This window comes from Culex quinquefasciatus, chromosome 1 (genome assembly GCF_015732765.1).
Source record: "Culex quinquefasciatus strain JHB chromosome 1, VPISU_Cqui_1.0_pri_paternal, whole genome shotgun sequence".
Lineage (NCBI taxonomy): Eukaryota > Metazoa > Arthropoda > Insecta > Diptera > Culicidae > Culex > Culex quinquefasciatus.
In genome coordinates, this window is record NC_051861.1 from 89,213,172 (window position 1) to 89,237,973 (window position 24,802).

Here is a 24,802-nt window from a genome sequence, read left to right on the forward strand (position 1 = left end):
TTTCTCGTTCTAATGATTTTGAATATTTCAATGAATTTACTTTTTTTACCCAAATGTATTCGATTCAATGCTAAAATGTAAAACAATTTGAATGTGAACAGTTAATAATAAAACGAAAAATACAACAAAGATGAAGAACATTAAGCCATACAACTTTGCATGTAAAAGAAATGTAATTATATAAGAAAGTTCAATAAAGACATATGGGTCATTCCATCTGAAGCGGAACAGCATTTGAAAATTACCCTCTCCGATCCTGCTCAAATTTGGCAGAGCTGTTGATACTATCAAAACATGCAAGAATCCCGAATTTCATCCAAATCGGACCACCCCCTCCATTTTTGTACCTCCCCAAAAAATCGACTTTTTGGCGATTTTTGGCCAAACCTCCTAGTTTCAAACGGCGATAGCTCAGGAACCACAAATCTCAGAAGGTCGGTCTTAGACTCAATTTTGAAGGAAATTGGACGTAGAATCCATTTCCGTGATCAAAATGTTGATTAATTTATTTTTTCTACCTGTATTGCGCAATTGAAAACTTTAAACGGCCGTATCTCAAAACACCCCAACTTATTTTTTTTTATTTGACCTCACCATCGTGTTCTCCGGCCAATTTTACATAAGAATCACCTATCGACAGAAATGAATATGTTTCGTTCCAGAGATATCGAATTTTAAAGTTTTGTGTTTTCGAGATTACCTGCATCAGCTTCATTCGCCGCATCTGCTAGAAGCACACAGGCGGGCTGATCAATAACTGCTACCTGGCAATTTATTGAAATAATATTTCATCATAAATAATCTTCATCAAATTGAGCAAAAATAACTGTATAATACTGTAGGAAACTGAAGTTTAATCGCAAATGTTTATCTGCTCAAAAAAATTAATGAAGTGAATTTCTGTGTTAACCCACTGGACAGAGCAATGACGACACACAGTAAAGGGCAGAATTGGATTCCGACGGAGCGAGAGGAAAATGCAATTCTCGGATTAGTTTTCAAAAAGCCGTAAGAGCCATTGTTAAACAAAGTCCTTTTGCATCGGTATTCAACCTACTTACGAAAAACCAATATCAAAATGCTCGAGATTGTTCATCTACACGTCCTTCAAGTGCCCCAAACTTAAAATAAATGAAATTTTGTTTCATTTTCTAGAAAAACGAAAATTAGTGTCAGAGGTCACAATGGCTCTTACGGCTTTTTAAAAACTCACCCGAGAATTAATCTTGTTAGTAACACTGAAAAATAAGTGCACGATACATTATTGAGTAAAAATATGAATTAAAATGAATAAAATTTGTTGATACGTTGTACTCTAGTGAAGGACGATCACAAAGAGTAGGAAAAGGATTTCTGGAATGTATAAAACTGAAAAATGTAAGAAAATCACAAAGTTTGATCTGCTGCAAAGCGGCTAATTCTCCTAATTTAGTTGCGATGATTTCGACACCGTCCGAACAACAGTGTTTTTTTTTTTCATCTATCATTCTTGGATTTTTGGAACACAATACGGCTGCTGTTCTCACGTATAAGGATTTTTTTTAATTAAATGTACCTTGACCAAAATCATATTTTAATGAAATGGAGCTGGCTCACTATATAAAAATTGATTTAATATGATCAATCTAAACCATAAATCAGAATTATGGTTAAGTGTCAATAATAAACTATAATAATAATAATAATAAAGCAGGTTTTGGGGGTTTTGCTGAATGGCACTATTTTGCTCCACTTCATTAATTTTTTTGAGCAGATAAACTTTTGCGATTAAACTTCAGTTTCCTACAGTATTATACAGTTAATTTTGCTCAATTTGATGAAGATTATTTATGATGAAATATTATTTCAATAAATGGCCAGGTAGCAGTTATTGATCCTTTCCTTCAAAATTGAGTCTAAGACCGACCTTCTGAGATTTGTGGTTCCTGAGCTATCGCCGTTTGAAACTAGGAGGTTTGGCCAAAAATCGCCAAAAAGTCGATTTTTTGGGGAGGTACAAAAATGGAGGGGGTGGTCCGATTTGGATAAAATTCGGGATTCTTGCATGTTTTGATAGTATCAACAGCTCTGCCAAATTTGAGCAGGATCGGAGAGGGTAGTTTTCAAATTTGCACTTTTTCGTGCACAGTTGAGATGGAATGACCCATATTTAATTTAAAAAAACGTCGTCGGAAATACGCCGGCATCCGAACTGGTCCACGATTCACTAGTTAACCTATGTGGCATCGGAAAGGGCAAAAAATATATATATTTTTTTAATAATCGGACCATTAGTTGCTGAGATATCGTCATTAGAAAATGACCATATCTATCTCAGCAACACGAAGTCCAATCTTCAATGTCTCTTAGACAATTTTATCGCAAATTTTCTGAACTTTAAAAAAAATATTTTTAGAAATGGTCACTATTTTTAAAAATTGAAAAACTGCAAATATTTCGCTAAAATCAAACTTCCGCCCTTTATCAAAAAATCTGTAAAGTACTTTTCGATTGCAAATTCAATTTTGCATTAAAAAATAATGTCAAATTTGTTTTTGCATGAAACTTCGATTTTTTCCCAAAATCACTGTTTTTTCAAAAAATCATAACTCGGCGGCAGATTTTTTGACCATGTTTCTCTATGGCTCAAAAGTTGCGGATTTTTGTCCCCTAAAACATATCAAAAAATCTCGAAAATCAAAAAATACGTATTTTGAGAAATTGAGTTTTTGTGAAAAAAAAGTTGATATAAAAATCTGTAATTTTTTTTCCGTGTACCTATTTTTTTTCTCAAAAGTCCTCAACAATATCTACAACTTTGCCCAAGACACCAAATTGATCAGAAAATTCACTCAAAAGTTACAGCTGTTTGAATATTTACATACCATTTTTGTATGGACAGCAGCCAAAATTGTATGGAGTCTTGTATGGGTGAACCAATGACACAAAATAGCATATTTGGTCATAGGGAAGGCCCCCACAAAGTTTGAGTCAAATAAAAAAATACAAAAAATAAAAATGGTCGAAATCGGCCGATTTCGTAGAGAGTTACTCATTAAACATGGTGGATTCAAAAAATGAAGCTTGAAAGTGTTCGGTTTTATTTGATGCCCTAATCACACCGATTTTTTAAATCATCAGCACGTTTATTTTTCTGTTACTGCTTTCAAAGGCAATTTTTTAATAAATTGGTTGAATTAAGGGGTTACATACATGTTTAAAATCTGAATTTTTCATATTTCCAAATATTTATTAAATCCTTTAAAAAGATGAATTCCAATCACTCCTGAAAGTTTCATTAAGATATGTCATGTTTAGATTGAGTAGAAGACGATTGAAGTTTAAATTTCTGCCATGCGCAAAGCGGGCTTTCAAACTGTGTGAGCGTTTTTCTCGGAACATCGAGTTGATTTACAGGTGCCACGATATCTCGAGATTGGATGGACCAAATTGACTGAAATTTGGAGTGAAGACTCTCAAGACATTTCCCGTGAGTATGACGAAGCCTGATTTTAAAATTTTGCTTTTTAAAAAAATAAAAAAAAACCAAAAACGGACGATTTTTAATATGAAAAAAACAAAAATATTATTATCTTTTTTTAAAATAAACTTTTTTTAAATTGGCCGTCGTCATGCACACGGGACCGGTTTAATGAGTCTTCACAAAAATTTTGAGCCGATTTGGTCGAAGCAGTGTTGAGATATCGTGGCACCCGTTTTTTGAAACTGCTAACTTCAAACAGCTATATCTCGGCAATGATGCAACCAAATGCCTTCAAATTTATTTTGATAATAGTTAAAAATGTTTATGTTAATGTCCTGAAAACAAATTAAAAAAAAATGATTATGTGCCAATACCAACCCTTGACATGTTTGACGATTTACATGTATGTAACCCCTTAACACATGCATGAGAAGTGTTGATTTTAATGTTTTTTCCAAACCTGACGTTTTACATCAACTTTCATTACATGTATTCCTGTTCAGCACATCCAGTTTAATCACTACAATTTACCATTGATAGAGTGGTTTACCACACTTCATCAATTCACCAAGCAATTAATTGCGGTGCTGTTTGACGTTCAGTTTCATCAAAGTGTATTTTTCAATTAGGCTTAAAGGTAAAACGTCATCAATGCAAACAATAATTAATTTAATTTAACTGTATACTTTTTCACTTCACTAGTTTAATGTAAAAGAACAATTCACACCCTTTTTCCCTCATCATCAACCACATTTATTGGTTCTGACCGGATACGGCATTTGCGAGGAAAGAAAAAAAACCATTGCATAAAATTTAACAACCACACAAAAAAACCAACACTAACAAAGGCTTTTCGCGCTGCATTCGACACTGCCATGGTAACGAAAGTCAACCAAAAATGTCACAACACACACACACACACACATTAACGAGAAACCACAAAATTGACACTGCAAAACGTCAAGCATTGTAACACACAAAAAGCGATGCAGTGCGATGACGTGGAAAAAATAGGATTTTTTTTTGCTGACACTTTGTTTGAGCTGCGTATTATCCCTCTCATAAAAGTGGTTAGCGAGTCGGAATTTCGTGGAAGCAATGAATGAATGCAACAAAAAACGGGTTGTTGTGATTATAATCACTACTAATTAGTGAGATATAAATGGGGACAATGATACAAATCTCAGCAGTATGGGTTTTTTTTTGCGCCTAGCTTTAATCAATCAGTAGACCATTTATTTGATTGAATGCACTTTATTGTTAACTAGATATTTGTGAATGAATGAGTATCACTGTTGTAGAATAATTAGTTGATTGGTTATCGTGAATCAACGCTAAGTTCAACAAGGTGTATCTGAAGATGTTTTTTTTTAATTAAAGACATTTGGCCTTGAATATTCTGTAAATTTTACTGCTCAAAAATAAAATATGAATACCGTCATCTGGGGTGAATCGAGACTACAGTCTGAATAGGGACAGCAGTGTTTAGAGTACTTAAAGGTTTTAAATTTGGAAATGGATGTACACATTTTGTTGGTCTGAGTCTGTTCTATCCGAAACCAACCAGAAAAATCAGAATATTGTGCTCTAACATGGTTGAAACTGCTGTCCCAATTCGCCCCATGTGTTCCAATTCACCCCAGTTGACGGTAATCAAAAAACTGTAACTTTTGAAGGAATTTTTTGATCGATTTGGCGTCTTCGGCAAAGTTGTGGGTATGGATAAGGATTACCCTGAAGAAAAAAAATGCTACATGGTAATTTATTTATTTTTTTGATGATTTTTAATTTCTTTTTTGGTCACTATTTTTATTCGTCTGATGTGTCGGATGTAGGATGACATTTTAGAAGAAACTTAAGGGGTAACATACATGTAAATCGGCAAAAATGTCAGAGGTTGGTTTGAGCACACAATTAAACTTTTTCAAAATCTGTTTACGTGACATTAAAATATACATTTTCATCTATTAACAAAACAAATTTGAAGACATTTGGTTGTAGGTTGTATCATTGCCGAGATATAGCTATTTGAAGTTAGCAGTTTTAGAAAACGGGTGCCACGATATCTCAACATTGCTTCGACCAAATCGGCTCAAAATTTTGGTGAAGACTCATTAAACCGGTCCCGTGTGCATGACGACGGCCGATTTTTAAAAAGTTTATTTTTAAAAAAAGATAAAAATATTTTTCTGTTTTTCATATAAAAAATCGCCAGTTTTTGATTTCTGTGTTTTTTGAAAATTCCAAATTTCAAAATCGGGCTTCGTCATGCACACGGGACATGTATTGGGAGTCTTCACCCAAAATTTCAGCCAATTTGGTCCATCCCATCTCGAGATATCGTGGCACCCGTAAATCATCTTGGTGTTCAGAGAAAAACGCTCAGAAAGTTAGACAGATGGCTTTGCGCATGGCAAAATTCTGAGCTTAAATCGTCTCTAACTCAGTTAAATCATGAAATATCTTCATGAAACTTTCAGGAGTGATTGAAAACCATTTTTATGTGGATTTAATAAATTTTCTTTAAAATGAAATTTTGTGATTTTCTACATGTATGTAACCCCTTAATGTACATTTTGAATCTGCACTTTCTTAGAAAAAAAAACAATGCAGAAGTGCAAAAGTAATCAAACTCTGTGACTTTTTTTTAAACATCCGTAAATAAATAGCAATTTTCAATGACTTAGCTGACTGGAAGCACCCGTAAAATCGTTTGTTGCATCAGTGTTTGCGCAAGTAAATCGTTGTCACTAGACACACCTTTGCCTTTGGTTCCTCGTTGGCTCGTCCTAGTTTGTGTGTCAACTCACCCAAACTGACTGACCGTATTTATGATGTCCTTGCCCGAAACGCTGCACCGGTCCCGATTTTAAGCCTCTTTGCCAAAGCACACACACACACACACACATGCACATTGTGCTGCACGGGATTTAAGCCAGTAATCCGATTTGGAAGAGTCACACATGCACACACTGTCCGGGGGGGAAACATATTTTGGTCACCCTGGCGAGGACGTTTGAAACATTGTGCTTAAAAACGTTTAAAAAAGAACCCAAACTGAATTTGACCCAGATGGTTGAACATTTTATTGGGCGCAATTGAAATGCTTGGTTGAATGGGTAAGCTCCAGAGTTTGTTATTTAACTGATATGATTTAATTACATACGTTTACGGTTTTATTCCCTAGTGCAACATTGTTCAACAATAGAAAACGAGCAGAAGCTACTCGGCAAAATCATACCGAATTCAACCGTTAGAGTGAGTAAACTTAAACTTAAATAGAATTTGCTCCCGTAGCTTGGTGGTTATCGACGCGTTAAATTACAAGTATTTGAGGAAAAGCTTCAATAACCGAGCGAAAATATGTTGAATTCCCTTTTGAATTACATTTGAAACAATGAAACATAACGTACAACAATGTGTTCAAAAAAAGCTTGCTATCTTGTCGCACCCACCATTTCGACGTTCCGAGAAAAACGAGTTTTAATGTTTGACCTAGAATAAACTAAAACGAAAGCACGAAGTGTAAACAATAACAAACACGTTTTGTTTGGCTGACCATTGTGTGCATTGTCCCGAAGTTTGGTTGAAGTTGGTTGCTGGAGTCCCGAGTTATAATTACAATTGTTTACGGTAGTCTAACTTGTACGTGCGTCAAACGCGTTCTGACCTGAAATCCCTTTGGCCAGTTGTCGCACTTACATCAAAGATTGAAACTACTTTCATAAGTAAAGTGACAAAAATGCACAGAGGTTTTTGGATTTCATTGAATATCTCAGGATTGAAATCGAATTTTTGGGATCTGTGAAGGTCAAAAGGTGACGCATTGTGAGCTGCACAAAATTGCGATCTTAAGGGGTTATATACATGTATATCGGCAAAAAAGTCAGAGGTTAGTATGAGCACACACATCAACTTATTTTTAATTCTTTTTTCATGGCATTAAAATATACATTTTCACCTACTTTCAAAACAAATTTGAAGATATTTGGTTGCATCGTTGCCGAGATATAGCAATTTCAAGTGAGCAGTTTCAAAAAACGGGTGCCACAATATCTCAACATTGTCTTGACCAAATCGGCTCAAAATTTTGGTGAAGACTCGTTAAACCGACTCCGTGTGCATGACGAAGCCCGATTTTCGAAAAGTTTATTTTAAAAAAAGATAAAAATATTTTTGTGTTTTTTATATAAAAAACAGTTAGTTTTTGATTTTTGTATTTTTTTTATAAAGCTGATTTTAAAAATTGGGCTTCGTCATGCACACGGGATACATCTTGAGAGTCTTCACCTCAAATTTCAGCCAATTTGGTCCATCCCATCTCGAGATATCGTGGCACCCGTAAAACAACTCGGGGTTTAGAGAAAAACGCCAACAAAGTTTGACAGCCCGCTTTGCGCATGGCAAAATTTTGAACTTAAATCGTCTCTTGCTCAGTTTAATCATGAAATATCTTCATAAAACTTTCAGGAGTGATTAAAAATCATCTTCTGAATGGATTTATAAAAAATACTGTAATATAAAATTTTGTGATTTTCTACATGTATGTAACCCCTTAACTCATGGAGCGGTCGTGGCTGAATGGTTACGATGTTCGCTTTATAAGCGAATGGTTCTGGGTTCGATACCCATCTGCTCCCAACGAGAAAGTTTTGGACTCATTGAATTTGGAATTAATGAAAAAACTACAAGCTCACGGCGGGGTTCGATCCCCTGTCCTTAGGATTGGCAAGCAAAATGCTTTCCACTTAACCGTGGAGCATTGGTAGCTTGAGGAGGAATTAGACTGGTATAGTTGAATCCAAGAATCGGACTTAGAATCACATTGAATGCAAGTTGAACATCAGAACTCAAACAAGATTGCATGCAAGATTGCAAGCGCAGTTGAAATTGAATCTAAAAATACCTCGCTATAAATAGCCTGGGCGACTGATAGAATTCATCCAATAAGAGATGAGAAGAATTGAAAGCATTCCCATTCCCATGAGAACACACGAAGAATTCGAACAACAATGCCAAAGGTCGTTACCACTCGCCTAGAGTGGCTCCTCAGACCATTCACCTTCCCAAAAAAACCGTCCAACTCCAAGCGAAACTTACTTGAGGATACCGTGGAGATTTTCCCTTAATACTCTTAAAAAAAGTGGAGCATCAACACTTCCCGTCTTCCAATTCCCTTTCCTTGTCCCTGGTGCGCGGTGGAGATGGGAGCGGCCGGCAATGGACGGCTGCCATGGTGGTGAGAATCTGGTTCAGGTGGAATTGGTTCTATTCCCAATTATCGATTCCTAGGCAACTTGGGCTCAGACAATCATCACATCACATGGCGAAAATCCAGTCTGCAATCCGCTAAAATCACCGTCTCCTAGCGAAGCGAAGCGATGTATGTAACCCCTTAACTCAATTTGGCCCAAAATGTACGTACGAAAAGTTAGTACGACGGCGACGACATACTACTTTGTGAACTCCGAAGCTTGATGAAAATTTTTTGAATAATGTTCATGAAACTGAGAAGCACAGCTTAATTTAGCTAATTATGCTAAATGATAACACCAGTGAGTTAAGAAATTTTCCTCGTGCTTTCCAGGTCCTTAATATCATATCTAACAATTATTTAGTTAAAAATTTTGAACACTGTCCTCCGTTGAATCTTTTTCTTGCTCGAAAACAGTTCTTTGATCTTTTCGTTCAGAATTTCCAGAACGCAAACCAGGACACTTGCCCAAACTCCTAGTGCAAACACGATCCAAATGGGCAGAAAATCCGCAAAATACAGCACGGTATCGGATTCGAGCGTCCCGTTAAATTTGGGCTGCAGAAAGCTTTGATCCCACTTAATGTTGAACTCTTGCACATAGTCGTAGATTCCGGACTCGACCAGCACGGTCAGCGTGTAATGGAGCACTTCCCGCAGTGGACTTCGCCGCCGAAGCACAAACGATATGGGTTGGACGGTGTACGGTTCGTCTAGGAGGCCGTACCGGTGGATCCGTTGGTCCGGATCATAGTATAGCGAGGACAGGAACTTGGCGACAGTTGTTTTTAACAGGTAGGCATGAACCATGTCCAAGTTGAAGTAGTCAATTGTGCTGTTCACCAGGGAATCGCGGATCGTAGGGTTATCAGCCAAGCCTAGATCACAGACGAGGTCAACCTTGATTTTGATACCGGACTCGATGAGCTCTGGGATGGATCGGATGTCCTTGGATGCGGGTTTGCGGGTCATCATAGAGAGTAGTTTGGACTCGTAGGCACAGGTCGCGAAGAACATCAGTACGATCAGTGGCATCATCAGCATCTTTTCAGGCAGTTTTGCTTGATGCAAGTTGAAGGATTCATAGCCACAAAGAACTAGGAGAATGGGATCGTTCCGGATGCGGGATGGAATCATCAGGTGAATAATCTCTGCCGTTGCAAGAATCACCACCAGTGTAGCCCAGACTTGCCAGCTGAACGGCATCGTGAACAGCTGAACCACGTTGAGGGCAGACCTTGGCACCGCAAGCACGTCTCCAGTCATGATGTTGGTGATCATGATGTCAAACGATGGAACTGGTGTCTGATTTTCATCAAATCTCAATCCCGTAAGATCGATTTCAATTTTTTCCTTCGTAAAAAAGTTCCAGTAGCAGAGATCTAAAATATTACGGACCGACGATTCACAGGGATGACCAACTTCCAGTGATGATGTGTTCATGAAGATCGCTGTTTCGTGCATCCACACTGCATTAAAAAATGTACGAAACTCCATACATGAATAGGAGAGTGGCTTACCTTTGAGGTTATACCTTCTAGACAACGTACCAACGAACAGATCGTTGGGATTCACTAAATAATCAAACTCCGATTTGCTTCCCAATTTGGTCACGACCATACGATGCCGTATCACGTCTATAAAAACCACTTCGGGTTCACCAAGTATCCCCAGGTATCGTTGATATCGCTTGAAATCACTCTCCAACGAAAACAAAACAATCAATTTCGAGTTTGGCTTCACCCCAGCGAATATTCCAACAAAGTTCCAAACATTCCTCGAAATCTGATCCCCTTCAACGAACATCACCATTGGATATGCAATCGAATCATACTTTCGCACTTGATAATCATTCGTAACTATCGACCTCGTCACGAAGTCAAGCCGCGAATCCGCTAGTACTCTTCCCAAAGTATTCCCGAAAGGACGCTCCAGCTGAGTTCCGTAGAACACACACTGCTGAACTCCGATGGTTTGATCGGCCAAACTTTGAACCACTGACACCAAGTAGTCCACCAAAATGTCTTCCTGGCCACCAGAATTGACGGTGGTTGCGGTGGCTATTGCAATCAGTGCTGTCAACTTCAAACCGGTGGGGCTCATCTTCGCTGCTTGAATGACAGAAATACTTGTGAATCGTTTGTAGGAAAAGCCATGCTTCAAATTGCCCGGCACACGTGTGCAGTAATGGGCAGCTTTCACTGAATGATTGCTGCTGCATTTGCTGACACGTGGTGCAAACCCCTGCTTCAAGAAGTGTGTACGTGTAAATCTAAATGAGACACAATCTCTAATGAATGGCTTCAAATGCTGGGAAAATTAACATTCCTCAAAACTTTTTCACGCCAACAACCATCCACACCCGTAGACCACCGACCCAAGAGTACACCCACTCATTCCGTTTGCGCCGTACTACTGCTCATTATCATAAGCTCAACTTGGTACATTTATTACATTCGTTTCGATGGTTCTACATTCTGTTTGGCTCGACTCGATGTGGATGTGAGTGGCCCCGTTTTATCCATGCGATTCATTTTCCCGCGCTACCTTCTATCCCCAGATTTCCCTTCCGTGGGGGGAAAAAGTACTCCCTCATCAGGACCTACCCCCACGTAATCCTAGCTTGGGGAAGGATCCGAGGATAAGATCTCTCCCCCGTGGAGGTGCGTTCGAATTTCTGGGAAGTTTTGAGGTGGGTTTGAAACATTATAAAATTGACATTTTTTTCTAAGCCAAAATTATGTTTTGGTGATATTTTAATTATCACAGAAAATTTACCTGCATTATTCTCAGAAAAGATTTGCGCTTTTGCCACTAGTAAACAAACTTCCCTCCAAATCCAAATGTACCGGAAACAATCAAATTGTCCAAGAATATTGAATTGACCATTGAGGCACCCCCTACAGCGTGATACAGACCCGTAATGCTATACTGTGCTATGCAAACCGTTAAAAAATTAAAGGGAAAATTTTTAAAGAATTTTATTTCAGTAGACTACGTTGATTTGACTGCAGGTTACTTAGATACAGCCATTTAATGTATAAATATTGTTATTTTCAAAATCGCAATACCACAAAAACTATTGGTTCGAGTTTCAATATGAACAATAAAACGATAAGTATTTTTGCTGTTGCCTTAAATTCTACATTTTTTCCGTGTTACAGTCGTTTTTTTTTTTAACTTCATCATCCCGGTACGAAAATCGAACTCACAACCTCTGGCTTGGAAATTAAGTACGCGCTAGCGCAAAACTTCGAAGAGATCTGATTTTACCGAGCCAGACAAGAATCGAAGCGATCACCTTCCGCTTACAAGGCAAAACCCGTAACCTCTCGACCAAGGTAGCTCGGCAAAACAAACAACCCTAAATTTGATAATGCAACATTTGTGATTTCATGTTGTCAGTCAAGTTTGATTTTTATTATTCAGTTTGCAATCAAAGGTTGATTTGTCACATTTACATAATTGGGATCATTCATAAATTACGTGAACACTTATTTTGGTAATCTCAAACCAACCCCGGAAATATTTTGGAATGGAAATTCAGATTTGGTTGCCTAGCCTCATACATATCGTTTATAAAAATTAAGTTTGGCTTCCGGTCTGTTTTAGGGATTTTCCCAAGCCAAAGTTCACACAAAAATTTTGATGGTCATGTTTTCGTTTCATTTTTTATCTTTTTTTTTCAAACATTATAAAATACATCAAAAAGTTTTTTTTTGTTTTTGTTGTTGTTGTTGGGTCTCGTGGCGCAGGGGTAGCGGCTTCGGCTGCCGATCCCGATGATGCTATGAGACGCGGGTTCGATTCCCGCCTTATCCACTGAGCTTCTATCGGATGGTGAAGTAAAACGTCGGTCCCGGTTTCTCCTGTCTCGTCAGAGGCGCTGGAGCAGAAATCCCACGTTAGAGGAAGGCCATGCCCCGGGGGGCGTAGTGCCAATAGTTTCGTTTCGTTTCGTTGTTAAGAAATATATTAAATCTGAAACAAATTGGAAAAAAAGATTGTGGTTGCTTCAATATCCAGAGATTAACAAAAAATACATTAAAATACAAATTTTGGCATCCTAAAAACAGCTGCCCCTGTTCTATTGTAGTCAAGATTATCACAAGTTAATGGAGATCAAATAATTGTATGATTTCAAGCTTTGAAAACTCAACGCATTTATTGAAAAAATAGTTTTTATGACTGCCAGTGTTGAAAATGAGTGATAAAAAAGCTATCAATTGATTATCTCAGCTATGTTCGGCGCTGAGAGTTTCAATAAGGCACTTGTATTTAAGGCATGAATATTCAGGCAGGATAATTGTAGTTGCTGAGAGCTGTTATTTTGATATTTTAACAATCCTGATGACTTCATATTTATTTGACCATTGTTTTTGCCTTCCTCACCATAATGAGGAAAGGCTTTAAAATCACTTGAAAAATAAGCTTCTTAAATCTACCTCGTAGACCCACCTTCACGTAAACCTATCGATTCAGAATCAAATTCTGAACAAATGTCTGCCAACTTTTCAGAAATTTCCAGGTTGTGCAAAAAATCTTTGACTGAGTTATGAATGTTTTAATTAATACTGATTTTTTCAAAAAATCGAAATATTGCTCGTAAAAAATTTTCAACTTCATTTTTTGATGTAAAATCAAATTTGCAATCAAAAAGTAATGTAGTGAAATTTTAATGAAGTGCACCGTTTTTAAGTTAAATTTATTTTTAGGTGACTTTTTTGAAAAAAGACGCAGTTTTTCATTTTTTTTTAAACTAGTGCGCATGTCTGCCCACTTTTTAAAAAAAAAAATTTTGAAAAGCTGAGAAAATTCTCTACATCTTGCATTTTTGATCTTAGTTGATACGACCCTTAGTTGCTGAGATATTGCCATGCAAGTGTTTAAAAACAGGAAAATTGATGTTTTCCAAGTCTCACCCTAACAGCCCACTATTTTCAAATGTCGATATCTCAGCAATTAATGGTCCGATTTACAATGTTAAAATATGAAACATTTGTAAAATTTTCCGATCTCTTCGAAAAAAATATTTAAAAAAAATTTTCTCTTGATTTAAAATTTTTGAAAGTATTTTTTTCGAAAAGATCGGAAAATTTCACGAATGTTTCATATTTCAACATTGTAAATCGAACTATAAGTTGCTAAGATATCGACATTTGAAAATGTTGGGTTGTTTGGGTGAGACTTAGAAAACATCAATTTTCCTGTTTTTAAACACTTGCATGGCAATACCTCAGCAACTAAGGGTCGTATCAACAAAGTTCAAAAAAGAAAATATAGAGAATTTTCTCAGCTTTCCAAAAGTATTTTTTTCAAAAGTGAGAAAACATGTGCACTAATTTAAAAAAATGAAAAATTGCGATTATTTTCATAAAAGTTACCTTAAAATGGATTTAACTTGAAAACGGTGCACTTTATCAAAATTTCACTGAAATACTTTTTGATTGCAAATTTGATTTCACATCGAAAAATGAAGTTGAAATTTTTTTACGACCAATATTTTGATTTTTTTGAAAAAATCAGTATTGATTAAAAAAATCATAATTCAGTCAAAGATTTTTTGCACAACTTGGAAATTTCTGAAAAGTTGGCATCAAATCCTCTAAAACATATCAAAAAATAAAAGAAATTAAATATAGAGTTTTTTTTTTGCAAATCGAGTTTCAGTGACAAAAAGCTAAATAAAAAAAAAAAAAAAATTTACCGTGTATCATTTTTTCCAGTGTAGTCCGTACCCATACCTATAACTTTGCCCAAGACACCAAATCGATCATAAAATTCCTCCAAAGATACAGATTTTTCAATTTTCATACATCATTTTTGTATGGACAGCTGCCAAATTTGTATGGAAAATTATATGGAGAATCTAATGATGCAAAATGGCTTCTTTTGGCATACAGAAGGCACCAAAAAAGTTTCAGTCGGATTAAAAAATACAAAAATTAAAATTCAAAAAAAAAATACCTATTTCGTGGAGAATTGCTCATTAAGTAACGTTTTTGTAAGAAACTCCACAATTTTTTTTTTTTTTTTGAGAAGAACAGGGCTGCGGAATCGGGTCATATTTTAGACGACTCCGACTCCGGCTTTCTGAGTTAAGTCAACTCCGACTCCGGCACCGGCTTTCAGATTCATACGACTCCGACTCCGACTCCAACTCCGGCCTGCCAACTCTAGCCGACTCCGACTCCGACTCCAACACTAACTCAGTATTAAGAATATCTAAAAAAAGTTCAAATAAAATCTCCATTCCTCTAACTTGCCCCCACCTATTAGACTATTTCCCAAATTTCCTTCAGTAGACATAGTCGATTCTTTAAGCACCTGCAAACTCTGTTCACAACTTAGAATTAATCAGCTGTTCAAAGGTAGTCCACATCAAGTCTACATCTCATGAAAAGTATTAATAACATCACCCACATGTTCAGCTCACATGCATATACCTGTAAACCGGGGTGACATTGATGTTCGGGGTTACATTGATAAGTTGAAGTTTTTTTTTTGCAAAATGATAGTTTAAAATGATTCTGCAATATCAGAGAATTTCAGTAAGTAAAATTGGATTCTGTTTTCAAGAATAACTGTAATTTTTATTTAATTAACCCGAAATTTACATAACTTTTTAATGAAAAGTCGGTAAACAAGTCAAAAAAAAAATGTGATTGTTGTTTTTTCAAAAAAAAAATCGGAGGCCTGGCCATCGTAATCGATTTGACATATTAAATCATTTTGCTTTTATTAAGACTGTAATTTGTAAGACACAAAGTAACTATCAAAGTCACCCTGGTATTGAAATAAACAGTTTACGTAACTATATTACAAAGCTCTTCTAAATTTATTTGAAAATACATAAATATACATTTTGTGATCCAGCCCAGTACATGTTTTAAACATTTAAGGGACCATCCATAAACCACGTGGACACTTTTTGGGGAATGGCAATTTTCGTTGATTTTCGCAAAAACCACTTTTTTTAAAAAGTCATATCTCCGCGCCATTTCATCCGATTTTAGCTGTCTTAGATGCAAAAGAATGGTGATTAGTTTGACTTTTTAGGAAAAATAGTAAGAAGTTTCAAAAATCTTGCTTAACATTTGAAGAGGTCGTATGAAAACTTAATATGCTGTTTTGAAGGTCTCGGGACCAAAAGCCTATGTCTGAAAATATTTTTATCGGATTCCTCGGAAAATTTCACATAACATATCAAAAAAGGTAAAGTTATGTTTTCGATACTCTGAGATACGATTTTTTGAAGATAAAAAGTGGGTTTTTCGATGTGCCATGCGCAAAATTGAGAAAATAACGAGAACGGGGAAAAAAACGACTTTTTTCATTAAAACGGCGACAACTTAAAAATTTCAGCGATGACCTATACATGTTAGGCAGGCCCGTAGCCAGGGGGGGGGCTTCCGGGCTGCAGCCCCCCCCGAAATTTTTTCCATTTTTTTTTAAATTGAACTACCTTAAAAAATCTCAAATCAATGATTGTGTGTTCTCTTCCCAGAAATAATTTGCAAGATAGAGAATCAAGAATAGATTGATCAAACTAAGTAATTTGCCTGTCCATTGCTGGGCTCAGTTTTTGTAGATTATGGATCCAATATTTAAAAATTGAGCTGCAGATTTGAACATTGTTCCATTCAGTAACATCTCATTTATCTTGTAGTTTTAGCATTACATTGGTTAGGATGGTCCAAATCTGGGCTTACTTGGGGCTACCCCCTAAAATCAAAGATTGATCACTAGTCTAAGTTCCAAAATTTGAGCATTTTCTGACCACTGACCACCAAGTTTGGGCAAAATCGTCAAATTGTATGGAGAAAAGCAACTGTTTCAGTTTTTGACCAATGGAAGGCGCAATAACTATCCAGTTCTTACCAATTTTCAGAACTAATATCTTCTTTAAATTTGGAAAAACTTTCCCGAAGACACCTTATTTTTTTGGGTTTTTTGCTAAAAAGTTATTAACCTTCGAAAATAGCAATTTCCGAGCGGACTGCTCTAAGGGGCTACATAGAAATAATTACCGTCATCTGGGGCGAATCGGGACTACAGTCTGAATAGGGACAGCAAAAATCCTTAGATCTTGTTTTCTTATTTTTGATTGTAGAACTTAAGTATGACCCCTGAAGAACCATAAAATAATTTAGAATTTTTGGATTCAATGTGGCGGTCAAAATGGAGGTCAAGAAATATTTCTGGTGTTTTTTTAAAGGTCTAATAAACCAAATTTCCAGTTTTTGCTTTTTGGGTGCTTTTGAAACCGTCAGGGGTATTAAAAAACACCCAAAATCAAAAACTTGGTGTATTGGACCATTAAAAAAACAGATGCCGAATTTGATGTTAAAAATAAGCAAATAAAACATGCCGATTTCATTTGTTCCTGATTCGGTTATCCGAAGTCCTTTGAACTTCGGATAATCGAAACTTTGGATAATCGAGGCTTCAGCTAGTCGAATTTGGACTGTAAAATTAATAGCCCTCCTTTATTTGCATTAAAACCTTTAAACTGTTAACAAATGTTTTTTTCTACATTTTTCAAAATTTATCATAATTTCTCAAAAATATTTAGATTTTGTTTTCAAAAACGAAAGCATTTAATATGAAAAACATTTGAGTGAATTTCGACTATTATCAGAAATACAATTCTAATTTTATCGTTGTGGTTTTAAGAATATGGATAGTTACATATCTGAGACCTTAGAGAAAAATGCTTGAGAAATATCTGTGTGTATTTTTTATTACTTTTCGTAAACCTTTTTCCGAAACCACTCGTCAAAATGCTTTCTTTTGGTCACATTTTTAGTTTCCACCGTGGCCAATCTCCAATTTTTATTTAATATATCAAAATCGGAAGATCAACTAAGTGAATTCTTATTATCAACTAATTTTCACTTTGTGCATGAGCTTGCGATTTTTAAAGGAAGAAATAAAATGATAAAAATATTCAAAACGTTAAAAAAATTTAAGCTTGGATTCAAAAACTCTGAAATTAAATTAATTAAACATCATTTTCAAATTGTATAATTTCTGATCAATAATGCATTTTCAAACTATTTAATTTCTATTTAAATTTGAATTTGATTTTGCATTTTGAAAATTAAAAAATTTCTTTATTATTTTTTTTATAATTTCTTATTTCTGAATATCAATTGTAAATATTTTCCAAAGTTTATGTTGCCACCTTTTCAAAATGGACCAAAAACAGAGAGCAAAACAATATTAAAAAATAGCTTCACAATTTTAATGGAAATAACTTATTTCGATTAAGTCTTTTAGGACCAGCGACCAGGTCGGTTCGGAAAACAAATTTGAAATGTTTTTCCTGCTTTGATAATCATATACGACATGTTTGGGCTCGTTTAAAAATATTTAGAATTTTTGTAACATGTTGCGGAACCGCGGAAAGTTTTTTTTCACGAAAAAAGCATTTCGTCATCAGCTAGATATTTTGAAAACTAATGATGCAAAACAACTGTACTGATTTAAAGTGTGTTTTGAAACACTTTTAAAATAATAAAACCATAGCTTGTAGTTTTGATTGTTAACCCTCTCGACTTTGGTCAGAGTTTAGTGACATAAACTTCAGAATAATATTCGCAACGGCTAAATAAAGATTTAAACATTTAACACTTTCAAATTTCCAAATTTTCATAACTTTTGATTTCAGATTTTTTGGTATAAGACAAAGAAATGCCAGAAATCAAAAATAAAAATAATAAAAACATAAAAAATTTAAGATAACAATTCAACAGAATAATATCAAAAAATCTGAAATTCAAAAAATTAAAAATTCTAAAACTGAAAAATTAATAAAATAATTAATACCTAAGAAATCCTAAACTAAAAAAAATATCATTTTAAAATTAAGTTATTCAAAATCCAATAAATTATGTTTTTTCAATCTTAATTTTTGGATGCTTTAAATATTTTTATGTTTGAATTCTAGTATTCCTAAATTTATTTATTTTTACCAGAAAATTAGGTGATTATTGTAATAGCTTTTCCCTTATTTCAGCATTTTAAGATTCAGCGTTTTGATAGTCAGCTTCATGAGGCAATTCTTCAATATTATTTAAGCGAATACATTATTTTCAAACGTTATTTTCAGTCGCATCCAAATAAACAAATCAAAATCTCATCAACACATATTGCACCCGAAGAAATATCAAACGACGCTTTTTGTTTCTGTTCCTTTTCAGCTGCGTACCGCTTGAGAGAAGTCTTTTCGTAAAGCTTTTCTTGACCGTTTCTTGAGATTTTTTTGTATGGAGTTTTAAGAGTCTACAGGACATTTTTTTAAATTTTCGTTCGAATGTAAAATATGGTTCTTGCAGCAAAATTCAGACTAAGATTTGATTTACAGGAAAAATGTAATCGATTTAAGAATTCTTACATAAAGTATTCTTTACTTTTAAAACAAAAATTTAAGATAATAATTACACATGATAATTTAAAAAAAAATCAGAAATTCCAAAAATGAAAAAAAATCAAAAACATAAAAAATATAAAATATTTACAACTAAAATAATCCTTAAATTAAAAAAACATTTTTTATCATTTTTAAATAAAGATATTCAAAAAATAATATTCAATCATTTCAATAAATTATGTTTTAATAATCTTAATTTTTTTATGCTTCGAATATTGGTATGTTTGAATTCTAGTGCAGACTAAGATTAGATTTACAGGATAAAACTAATCGATTTATGAATTCTTACATAAAGTTTTCTTTATTTTTAATTTAGCAAGGTTTCGTAAATGTACAATTTCTAAACCATAAAATGTGCAGGATTTTGTTCCCAGAGTCAAGATATTGCTTGAACAAACATCGATTTTAATAAATGGTTACAATCCTAAATTATTAAACATGATTAGATCCCAGAAATAGAAAAAAGGATTTCATTTGTGTGTTTTTTTGTTTTGCTTAGAAATATTCAGAGAGTCTTTTCTAGAACCACCACAGCCAATTTACATTATTTTCCCTTTATCTTGTAAAATCATATTGGTTATCAAAACTTATTTTAAAAATAATATAGTTTTGATAGTTATTTCAAAATAAATTAATTTGTTAATCGTGTTCGCATTTACAATTTTTATCGTACATTTTATTTTATTTCGAGAAGATGTGTCTCAGGAACTAATAGATCAATCTCCAATGGTTCTGAGTCTTTACACGATAAGAACAATAAAAGTTTTGCTTGATGTTGCTGTTATATCATTTTCATTGAAATACTTGTTAAACAGTTTGTACACTATTTTCAATAAATTGGATAATGTTAATTTTTGTGTTTTAACGAAATATGCACTTTAAAGCTTACTGTGGATTTATTTTTTTATCGATAAAAAATGAATGAATTCTATGAATTCATAGACTTTTAAATATTTTGACTCTGGATATCTTTAATAATGTCTTTTAGATACTCTTTGGTTTAAATTTAACCGTTTATTCGATCAGAAAATTTTATTTTTAATTTATTTATTTTTTAAATTTCGAAGATAAGCAGCACTGCAACGATAGATTTAAATTTTATTAAAAAAATATCTTTAGAATGAAGATCTGATTAAATTTTTTTGTCATGTTTTAAAATTTTATTATTGCTCAAATTCTGGACCAATTTTCAGAATACAATGAGTAATGAAATTATATATGGCGTTTAGTCGGAATATTAAAGTTAAACATGAATCGTTTTAATGTTTGATGCAATCGAGGAAAATTTTAACTGTTACATATGCATTTAAAAATGGTTACATATGCATTATTAACAACTCTTCCAGTGAATATTTTGGCGTTGAAAATTAATTTAATAAAATTTATCTAAATTTTTTAACACATTAAAATTAAACACAGGCACTGATTTTTTTTCTTCAAATCTATTTATTAACAGATATTTATTATAGGCCTATAGTGTCGTCCAATTACCATGGAGACACTTCAGAAGCTGAAATTTCATCGATTATATTTTTTTTGTATTTCATTAAAATTATTTATTTTTGAGAGCACCAGGAGCTTCGCAAAATATGAAATGGCTTCATTAGCTTAGAACAATTAAAATAAAACATTGTTTATGTTTGTTTATAAAATTTTAAGAACAACAAATATTCCAGTTATAAGTTTTATGTTGTGCTAGAAAAATGAAAAATGTTAGATAAACCATCACAATTATCACACAGCTGAAAATATAAATCCAGACGGTTTAAAATTTCTCTCAGTATAAAATACAGAAAACATAATACTTATGGTTAGATAAATCAATATTTCTTTTAAAAAAAATTTTTGCTTTCAAAAATTTGATTCAAGTTAAGTATGTTTTAAATTTAGCGACGTTTTTCACGAAATTGGATTACAATTAAACAATTCAAGAAAATGTAAAAAAACACTTTCTACTCCTTTAACACAAACTAGCTTTTAAAATAAAGAGAAAAAAAATGACGAAGGAGTTTCTTCAACATTGAAAACTTAATATGAAAATCTTCGAAAACTTTTTTGCATACATTACATTACAATTTTACAATTCATCTCAATAATTATACCACAAACCAAGTGATGGTATAAATGATTTGCTGATTTTTATACTCCTTGAATTTTTGCACCCAAGCCCCCCCCGAACAAAAATCCTGGCTACGGCCCTGATGTTAGGGTACCAAAATTTTGAAATACACAATTTTTGGTACCCTTACATGTGTGTAAAATTTTCAAGTTATCGCAGTTTTAGTGAAAAAAGTCGTTTTTCCTCGTTTTCGTCATTTTTTCATTTTTGCACGTGGCGCGTCGAAAAACTCAGTTTTTATTTTCAATTTTCATCGAAAACATAACTCTACCTTTTTTGATATGTAATGTGAAATTTTCCGAGGAATCCGATAAAAATATTTTCAAACATAGGCTCTTTGGTCCCGAGACCTTCAAAACAGCATTTTAAGTTTTCATACAACCTTTTCATATGTTAAGCTAGATTTTTGAAACTTCTTACTATTTTTCTTAAATAGCCAAACTAATCAACTTTCTTTTGCGTCTAAGACAGCTAAAATCGGATGAAATGGCGTGGAGATGTGATTTTTTTGAAAAAAGTGGTTTTTGAGAAAATCGACGAAAATTGCCATTTTTCGGACCACCCCAACACGGCGTAGATCACAGCTATTCTAGTTTTGACGACTCCGACTCCGACTCCGACTCCAGGTCCCCAAAAAGACCCGACTCCACCGACTCCACAGCCCTGGAAAAGAACATTCCATTGAGCCTGAAACATCGAAGAGGCCGGATCTCAGATATTTCGACAAAAAATTATGTCTGCGTTCATCTTGCAAACCGTTAGATAAATAAAAAATAAAATCGGATAACCCAAGTTTAGTCCAGTTCTTGAGTCTTGTCTTGAGTTCAGTTTTTTTTTCGATTTTTCCATACTCAAAACCCACCGCTCACTCGCCCCAAGCCGTCGCGTTCTGAAAAAGCTGACATTTTAACGGCTGTTTTCTAGTGCAAGTACCGTGCCCTCTCTGTGCTCCAAGTCTCTCCATGGAGGTGGGTACTTTATCATAAGCAGTGAAAACGGGGGCAACCAGCTCCGAGGAGGTGGGGCAGGACAAGTTCTATACATGTTTTAGCATTCCTGATGAGAAGTGATGTATTCGATTAGCATAATATTTCCTAGGGTGCCACCGACGACGACGACGTCTGAGGATTTTTCGGGCTCCCCAGCCTAGGCGCAATAAAGATGAAGGATCGTTTTGCGTAAGGATTTTGGCACCGTCTTCATCTCGTGTCTACCACGTGGAGTGACGAATGGACTCGCTGGGAAGGGACTTGTTTTTCTCCCTAAGGGAGGATGAAGGAGTTGAAGGGCTGTAACAAATTACTTCATGCTTATTTATGGACGATTTCGGAGGAAACGATGAACTTCGTTGGAGGGATTGTTGCATTTCATTAAATTTGAATATTACTTAGCTAATCAATTTAAAAAAATGTCAATAACATATGTTCTTCTTCTAATTTTTGTCATATTTAATTATATTTATTTGATTTTCCTACAGGAATGCAAATATATTCTTATACAGATTCAAATTTCTTATCGAACTCATCTCAAACCCCAAAACCTCCATCGATCAGCAGCATCGCGCTAATGTTATGGCACTCATGTTTTCGGGTGTGTCAATCCCTCTATCAGCTGAGACCTTCGAGAAAAATGTAGTGTAGTGTATGATGGACCGAAAGCTCATCAAAATGCAAAGGAGCCACTTTCACCCCCTGACGACTTCGTCGTCGTCGTCGTCTAGCCTAATTTGCATCATGGCTTGGCTGAGCGGTAGTTTGAACCTGATGCTGCTCTTTTGGCTACTGGTTGGAGGTGTATTAGGTACTCTGGAAGTTTTCGATAAAATTTGGGGATGTCATCAAAAAAAAAATCCGAGTTCTTCATAATTTTCCATGAAATTTTAAAATCATTTGACCATCCCTAAACCAATCGCTGAGTAGCTGCGGATGAGCTCGGGAAACATCCCCTCTGTTGATACCTGGCACATTGGGGGCGATGTTAACAGTTTAATACTGCATGTAATAACACTGGGTGTGCAGCTCGAAAATTTCCCTCACTAACAACTGGCTGTGCCTCAAAAGTTTGCAGACTCGGGCCAACGCTGGGCAGCGCGCACTGATGCTCGGGGGTTGTTTCGTCCCAAAAGTGCACCACCAACAGCAGCGTAATGTTTTGGTGACTGTATTAAAACATAACTTTTCCAGGTGCAGTTGCGTTGTTGCTTGGAGGGCAATAAGTTGTGAAATTGATGTTTTTTCGTTGCGAATTCGTTAAACTTTGATTTTTCTATTTTTCTTTCTCTGTCCTTCTATTTGTGTTTATTTTATGAGAATCAAATTTGAACATCTTTTTATTGTCATGTTTTATGTCGTTCTTAATTTTGCTATGTCTTCTGTTATATTATAATGTTTTTTTAGAAATAACTTTCTGGGGTTTAAAACATTACTCGTTCTGGTTCTCACTACTGCTAATGTTTTATTTTCTTTGCTCAGGAATGCAATCCCGGGCAGACGGTAATAACAAACTTCATGCCATTTTAATAACAAATATTTTTAAAATAACAAAAAGTGTTATAGAATCTTCTTAAAAAATCAATTTTTGCATAAGGGTTTAATAACAGTTTATGTTATCATAACAAAATTTGTTATTGGTCTGATATTGGTTGGCAGCCAAAACACCTTCAACTGTTATTGAGATGATCGGATTAGTTGTTAAAATAACAAAAAATAATAACAAAGATTTGTTTGAAGAATAACTAAAAATGTTATTAGTCTGTTATTACAATAACAATCCAATAACAAAAAAATCATAACGACGAATAACAATTCTTGTTATAAATAACATCAAATGTTATTGGCCTAGTATTTTAGAATATCAAAAAATGTTATTCCCACGTAATTTCCGTCTGCTCGGAATATTATTTTTTAATGTTTTTTTCGGTTTTCAATATTTTGCAATGTTTTTGCTGCTAGGTTAAACAATTAACATTAATGTTCATGATTATTTTTGAAGTTTATTTTTCAAGCAAAAAGCGTTTGACTGGTGGAGCTTTATCAAACCGTGATTTGAAAGAAGCTTGGGCGACAATTGCATAAGTTTTACCCTTGAGCAATTCTTTGATATTTCGGTCATTCGATTTTTTTTTTTGTATTTTTTAATCCGGCTGAAATTTTTTTGGTGGCTTCGGTATGCCCAAAAAAGCCATTTTGCATAATTAGTTCTTTCATATAATTTTCCATACAAATTTGGCAGCTGTCCATACAAACATGATATGTGATAATTCAAAAATTAGTATTTTTTGAAGGAATTTTCCGATCGAATTGGTGTCTTGGGTAAAGTTGTTGGTATGGATATGGACTACACTGAAAAAAATAAAACACGGTCAAAAAAAATTTGGTGATTTTTAATTCTACTTTTGTCACTAAAACTTGATTTGCATAAAAAACGCTTTTTTTTTATTTTTTGATATGTTTTAGAGGACATAAAATGCCAACTTTTCAGAAATTTCCAGAGTGGTAAAAAAATCTTTGACCGAGTTATGATTTTTTGAAT